This window comes from Camellia sinensis, chromosome 1 (genome assembly GCF_055761805.1).
Source record: "Camellia sinensis isolate YWXY chromosome 1, ASM5576180v1, whole genome shotgun sequence".
Lineage (NCBI taxonomy): Eukaryota > Viridiplantae > Streptophyta > Magnoliopsida > Ericales > Theaceae > Camellia > Camellia sinensis.
Window position 1 is genome coordinate 52,760,183 of NC_138961.1, and position 7,864 is coordinate 52,768,046.

The 7,864-nt window shown below is 32.7% G+C and overlaps 1 long non-coding RNA gene across 1 annotated transcript; it reads left to right on the forward strand.

Moving 5' to 3' along the window:
* Window positions 1-388: 388 nt before the first annotated feature.
* LOC145789716 (uncharacterized) lies at window positions 389-3,055 on the forward strand. Its single transcript, XR_014327962.1, has 3 exons — window positions 389-1,660; window positions 1,709-2,464; window positions 2,566-3,055. It is a non-coding gene; the product is annotated as an uncharacterized LOC145789716 (long non-coding RNA).
* The last annotated feature ends 4,809 nt before the right edge of the window (window positions 3,056-7,864 follow it).

Consider the following 7,864-nt stretch of genomic DNA (forward strand, 5'->3'; position numbering starts at 1 on the left):
AGAAAATGATAATAATAATTAGCAAGTCCATATGTAGAATTTATTTTATTTTATTTTTAATTTTTTTTGTACATGCACTAAACTCTTTTTCTTCTTTTTTTTGGGAGGGGGGGAATATGGTGGTATGAATAAATATTAGTTGTGGTATTGCCTAGGCAAAACGACAGCAGAAAGAGAGGCAGTGGAGTTTGGAAGGAGAAATGAGGAAGTCAAAAGCATCACAGTTTGTCCAGCCCTTGCCATCAGCCCCATGCTCCAATCCACCATCAATTCCACCATAAATAATTACCATAATATATAAGAATGTAACTCACCAACTTATAACATATGACCCGAACCATTTATTGCCTTACCATTCCTTAGAATAATTTGGCCATCAATATATAAATACAATTAATTAATTAATACCACTAAGAAATTTAATTCACAACCTTAATACGGGCTATTGCAACCAACTCCAAGGTAAGGCTATTCATGCGCAATTGCATTAAGTTTGAATTGTGAAAATAAACGCCAATTGGTTATTAATGTGTTATTTTTTTGTCTAATCTCTATTTAATTGTGTATAGTTTCCTTCTCTTCGGCTTCACTTCCATTTGTATCATATAAATTTTGTGTGTTTCAAATAAAGACACTTGCCAACATACAAATATTCATAAACTTAATTTTCAATTTCTTTTCAGATTTTCCCTCTGTTGCTCTCCAGCCCTGTTCTTCTTCTTCCATACCCTCACTCCCGAAACTGCTGCTCTCCAAGTAAGATCACTCTTTTCATTTTATATGGTGACTATGTACTAGATTTTATTTGTTTATAGATTGTATACATTTTATTTGGATATAGATTGTATAGATTTTTTTTACAAATTCTATAGATTTTTTACAAAGAATTTGGATATAGATTGTATAGATTTTATTTGGATATATGTTGTATAGATTTTTTTATTTATATATAGATTTTTTACAAAGAATCTGGATTGTATACATTTTTTATATATATTATCTTTGTGAGTATATTTTTATTTAGTTGGGTAATGATTTTAATTTCCGCTTGAAATTTCAGGATTTTATCTTTGTCAGTTTCCGCGATACCTCTCTCTCATTTTTATTTTTATTTGTGTTTGTGTTTGGCTGAGCAAAAGAATAATTTCTCCTAGGTTTCCTTTTCATAAATTTAATTTTTTTTCTTTCCTTTTAAACAAAGCCCAAAGTAACTGATATGGGTTTGTAGAGTCGTACCTTAAGTTGGTGAGATACATGACCTATGAAATTTTGACAGTACCATATGAAATTGATGTATGTGGTGGTGACCATTGTTTTTTAGTGGGGTTAGAGAAATAGACGTTTTGATGCCCATTTGTGAGGAAAATGAGTAGTGGTAGATGGGGAAAAGAGATGAGAGTAGTGATGGATCATGGTAAGGGTAGCAAATGACTGTCAACACCAAAATAAAAGGAAAAAATTGTTAGACTGTTTAAATGGCCCATAGAAATGAATGGTTAGAATTAAAATAATTTCAAGTTAGGATTGATTTGTTACCAAGGTCAAGATTTTGAAGTTTTTTTTTCTTCTTTAAATTTCCTAAAAATCAATATATGAAACCATGAATTACTAGGTATGCATACAATTATAGGGCAGGCTCTAAATGCACTTAAAATTTTAGGTATGCATGCAATTATAGGGCAGGCTCTAAATGCACTTAAAATTTTAGGATGCATTTAAAGCCTCCCAACTACAGTCATATACCACAAATATAAATAATGTCATAGATGGAAGAAGGTGAGGAATCTTGATTTTAAGTTTCACTAGACTTCTTTCAATTTCTGCTTTGTGCATTGCAATTGAATATGGAGTTCACTGAAGAAAAAATTAGATGGTTGAAGGCTAAGGGGTATCAAAACAAATTCTTGCATGGAATAAGACAAGCTATGTGTAGTTGAAAATTTCCAAATTTTGGTCAACAATTTAATAAGATGAATGTGATCAATTTTTCACAATTAAAGAATTTATGAATCTGAAACTTGACAATCGACATATTTGGAAATTTGACAATACAGAAAGAATCTCCCTGTTGTATGGTGTCAAGTTAAAGGATCAGATTGTATTAGTTATTTTGCCCCACTAAAAAAGAAAACCTATTTGTATGGGAGCTAAATTAATAAAAAAAAAATTAAGACAATGGAATTTACCTTCTTAGTTGGTTGATCCACAAGGGCTTTAATCACCACTGATTCTAAATCAAAGGTTGATAGAATCCAAAAAAGGATTGGAGGGAATCAAGAAAGATGATATTTTGACAGAAATGAAGAAGCAGTTAAGTCTGGCAGGGCCAATAGTAGCAATGAATCTGTTATTGTATTGTTTACATGTGATATCTGTTATGTTTGTGGGTCATCTTGGTGAGCTTCCTCTCTCTGGTGCTTCCATTGCCACCTCCTTTGCCTCTGTCACTAGCTTCAGCCTCTTGGTTAGTTTTCTTCTTTGTTTTTTCACTTTCACTTTTTTTTTTCTTCTTTTTTATTTTATTTTCAGTGATTTTCCTGACATCTGCTTTTACAATGTTTAAAGAAAGTAGAAGAGTTTTTGGATGGTGGAAGAGCACGAGAGTGCCAAAAAGAAGAGGGATGGAGTTCTTAAAAAGAGGAAGGATGCTAATCTTAAACATGTGATCATCTCTGAGAAGTTGGATAAGAAGGTGAGGAATTTTGATTTTAAGTTTCACTAGACTTCCTTGAATTTCTGCTTTGTGCATTGCAATTGAATATGGAGTGCTTTGTGCATTGCAATTGAATATGTTGTCGATGGCATTGAGGTCGGGTTGCCGAGGCTGCAGACGTTTCCTGAAGGTATGTGTATATCAGATTTCTGAATGGAGTGATGAAACTGTTTTGAATTTATATTCTTAGTAGCCTATGAGGAAAATGTGCAGTGAAACATGTTTCATTCAGATAATTGAATTGAAATTACTAATGATATAGCTCTGTTTGAGCATTTCTATAATTCAATATTATGCTGGATTGAATTCTTATAAATGTTCCATTTTATGTGTTGTGGAAATAAAATAAAATAAAATAAATTGAAAATGTGTAGTATGTAAGTGGGCTGACAAGTGTCTGGTTTATGTGATCGTTGGATCATGAATGTTCTGTATATGTGAAGTTAGGATCAGGCTTAGTTGGATATAATTGAATTGAGTGCATGTTCATTTTTGGTGTTTGGAAAGAATAGTTATAACCATTATTCTCTTTGATCTCTATTGATACAACATTGCCAGCTGTGATGTTGAAACTTTGTTTAAAATCAGAGATAATGCTGTTGAAAAGTAGCAGACATGAATACAATACAGTTAAGTTGTCCCTTCTAAACCTTATCGGACAAGGGTGCTTGATAGGATTGACGAGGAGTTAGGATGTAGAAGCAATGAAACTTATAAACAAAAATCGGCCTGTGATTTTTGATTTTCTAATATGGGAAATTGGGTATCCATAAAAATGAAAACTTTGACAAATACTTTTATTGGTAATAGAAAGGGCCACAACTTGCTTGCAATGGGAACCCTTTGTTTGATTGGTCTTTTTATGTAGCAACTGTAGAGTAGTTTGCTTGCAATGAATATCTGGTATTCAACTTGCTATGTCTCTGTGGATTTTGCATTTTCCTTTCCTTTTCTGGCAGTCAAATTGCTTTTTCACCTTAACAATGGCAATCTTCTGTTTTAGGAAAACCTGCTGGCCATGTGGGTTCAACCAAAAGAACTGGGCAATCTTTTTTTTTTTTAATAATTTTCTTGATTAGTGGTTGATTAGTGCCTTTTTTTTATATCCACTGACTTCTTTGTTTGCTGCAACGTTGTCATCTAATTGTGATGATATAATAGATTTTACTTGCAAGAGTGATTGTGTTTTTCATGTTGAAAAATTGTCACTCACTATGGAGGGTTGAAACAGTGATTGTATTTTATTTTATCTTTTGGTCAGAGTGATTGTTATTAATTGCTATTTATAGCCTGTAGATGGGAATCATAGATGAAGGGAAAGATATGTATCAAATTAGATAATGGAAAAGACCAAGAAAATTTGAGATAATTGAGATAATTGAAATTTTTTAAGACTAAGATATTGAAAATTTGTTTTTGCATTGCCTCTTTCTAGCATGCTTATTAGTAGCTGATTGGTGTACTTGGTTTAGTGTGTAGTATTTTGTTTTTATTTATTTATTTATTTTTAGAGAGGGAGGAGGGGGTTGTTAATGCAGTTACCCTAGCAAGAGTGCTTGGTTTGTTTTTCTATATGCTCATAGAAATTATTTTTGTGATTTTTTGGCATTCATAGTTGTGGGTTGTGATGTCACATTTGTTTGGTTACTTATTGGTAATTGTAAAGAAGTAACCTCACTGTAAATAGATAGAGGCTTCCCTTCCCTTGCATTGTAAAAGGGAAAGGTGAGATAAATGGATAAAAAAATTAGCTTATATTTCATTGACATTTCCCTTAACATTTTTTTTATTTATTTAAAATTCCTATCCAAATCTATGATCTATACTCATTTGGAACCTATGATTTTGTTTTTGTTGTTTTATAGGTGTAACCTATGTTATTTGGTTTAGTTTGATTTGATTTGCGTCTGAAATAATATTTGATCTTCATAAAATGAGTTTTGATTTTAGAAATGTATTTTTATTTTTAGTTTGATTTATGAAATGGATTTAATTCCTTAATGGAAAATGAATGATAATTTTTTATGATTTTGAAGAACTTTTTGAAATGGGTGTTGAAATAAGGTTCACATTGCCACCTCCGCTCTGTGACTGTCCACCACTATTGAAAAAGAAGATCAAACAAAGAAAATTTTACCATTATATTTTAATAATTTTATTTTGATTTATATTTTAATCTCATTATTAATTGCACCGTGCCTTCAGGCACGAGCATGCACTAGTAAATATATATATATATATATATATATAGAGAGAGAGAGAGAGAGAGAGAGAGTAGTAGAATATGATGTTAGCAACTAATCAACTTAGTTGACACAAAAAAAATTTAAAAATACAAAAATAAAAAAAATAAAAAATTAAATCCTAGTCCTATGTAAGGGATGTAATACTTGCGTTTTTTAAATAATTGGAAAGTATATTTAATTTCCTTTTCTTTTGTCATTTGAATCTTTAAGTTGTTGTATTATTGTTTTTGTGGCATAAAATTCGATTTAGATTTATTGGGATTGTTCACTCGTGCTTCATTTTGTTGAAAAGTTCATTGTGCACTTAGAATTTTTGTTCTGATGTCGACACTTGACTTTTAAAGGGTTGACACCTACTATTCTCTATTTCTTTCTTTTTGGTTCTGCTTTCTGGTATCAACACCACCCTTTTTGGTTCTGCTTTCTGGTATCAACACCACCCTTTTTGGGTATCGACACTGTCCTACCTATTTGTTCTTGGTGTTGCTACTAGTTTTTGGGGTCGGCACAAGGGCTTTTGGGTGTCGACTCCCTATTTGCTGCTTATGTGAGTGTTTCAACACTGCTTAGTATCGACACCCCTCTTAGCACTTGATATAAATTCAGATTTTGTGTTTGCTGCATTTGGTCCTACTTTTTGAGACTTTTTTACTTATATTCTTAGTTGACTTTTGGGAAACATTCTATCTTTGATCTATACTATAAATAGACCCCAATCCACTGTCTTTCCTCACTTTTCTTCCTCTTTTCTCTTTTCATTTTCCTACTTACACTATGGGTCACCATCTCTCTTTCTAAACTTGTTTTTCGCACTAGATCTTCATATCTACTCACTTAGAGTCATCTTCTCACTTTACTCTTTTGAGATAAAGTGTAGAGCTTGTCAAGAGGTTTGCTCTAATTGGAGCAAATCATCGTTTCCCTACCATCAACTTTTGGGGGTTTTCTTCTTTCATCCTCCTTGCTTTGAGGTAAGGGTTTTCTTGATGACTATATGCTCTTTAGCTTTGATATGTGTTATTTTGTTAAACAAAGATTGGAGAAAGCTAGGGTTTGCTTCAGATATGTGTGTGTGTGTGCGCGCGCGCACGCACGCATAAAAAATGGGATTCTCTTGGGTTTTGCTTGTTAATAAATAAATGTTATTTTTGTTAGTTTGTGACTTGGTTTTGGATGAAAATAGAACTTTGAGAAAGAAACCCCAATTTTTTTTTTTTTCTTTTATGAACACCTAGTTTAACCTTGAGGTTTTTGAAAAAAGAATTTGGTTGGGAATATTTTTGAAATATTTGGAAATTATGAGTATTGGTTACTCCCTTTGAAATGTTGAGATTCATAAGACTCTTGAAGAGTGTTGAATATCGATTGTTAAGATTTTGGAAAAATCATGGTGGTTTCAGATTTTGATGTTGTATTGGATTATATCATTGTTGTTATGCTTTAATTTTGAAATTAGAGATAACTGTTTGGTTATCGGTAGAGGATAACATTATCGTGTGATAGAAATTGCATGTGATTTAGGCAATGAATCTATTTACCAATCATGCATCTCATTGATCATATCATGAATTTGTGAACTTCTTATATTGTATCATAGAAATGATTTCTCTTGAGGTAAGGGGTAAATAAAATGGTGAATCCATGTAGGGGTGTGGTTATGGATAATTATCCACTCGGTCAGGTGCCAATTCCTGGTTAGTAGCCAGTAAAGTGATATTTTTGTAGTGCTTAAGAGCCTACTTGCAGACACTAGCACTAGGGATTTATAGCATTGTATTTACTGTCTTGTTTACTATTTTTAAGAAGTGTTTGGAATGTGATTTAAGAACTCTCGCATGGCATTGTTTAAAAAAAGGGAAAACTCATGTTTTTGAGTATAACATTTCATATGCATCTCGCCATATGACATTGCTAGTTATTATATATTTCATTGAGTTATCTTTAGTGGGCTTTATGCTCACCTTACTTGGAAACAACTTTTCAAATGTTGACGGCGTGCCTCCGCCAAGATGAGAGCTTGGGAGGATCTTGGAGTTTAAGGTGCTTTTTGTTTTGATTTTTTTTTTCTTTTCTATTGTATAGCCCCAGGCTTTGTTGTGTTGGGCTTTTGACCCCTTCTATTGTAACCAAGCAACGTCTTGGAAACTTGTAGCCTTTAAGACATAAACATGCATTTGTTTAAATGTTATTTCTTATAGATCACATGTTGTAGATTCATATTCTAGGATCAATGAATTTATAATTGCATGTGATGCTAATTTGTATGACTCAAATGACGTTTTTTTATTGAAATATAGTTTTAGAGATGTTTCTTGTATTATAATGATTGAGATTTAGTAAGCTTCCAAATGTTTGTTAAGGATTATATAGTGTTCCTAGTTTAGACCCAACTTATTGATGTTTTGAATCCAGGTTTCATTTGTCTTATTTAGATATTCATACCGTGTTTCTCCTTATTTCACATTGAGTTTAGGTATTGGAGTATATTGGTTGTGTTTGGAACAAGTTGGTTGCTAGTTTGGTCAAACTGTTGTTGTCCAGAATTTGGCCTCTTCGCTCGAGCGAGCTTTGTGATCTCCCAATACTTTTGCAGGCCTGCAAACATACTGGGGAGGTAGTGTTCTTCGCTCAAGCGAGACTTCTTACGCTCGAGCGACGGTCTTCTGTTTGTAAAACTTTTGGGAGATTGTATTCTTCATGCGAGCTAAGATTCTTGCGCTCGAGCAAAACAACTTATTATGTCTAGTCACTCGAGCGACAAGTCTTGCACTCGAGCAATCTGTGCGTATATCAGTTCGTAAACAGACCATTTTACATCACTTTTTCATATCTCTCTCTCTCTCTCTCTCTAAAACATTTCAAAACCCTAAGTTGAGACCCTCTCTCTAAAACTCATCTTCTCTCT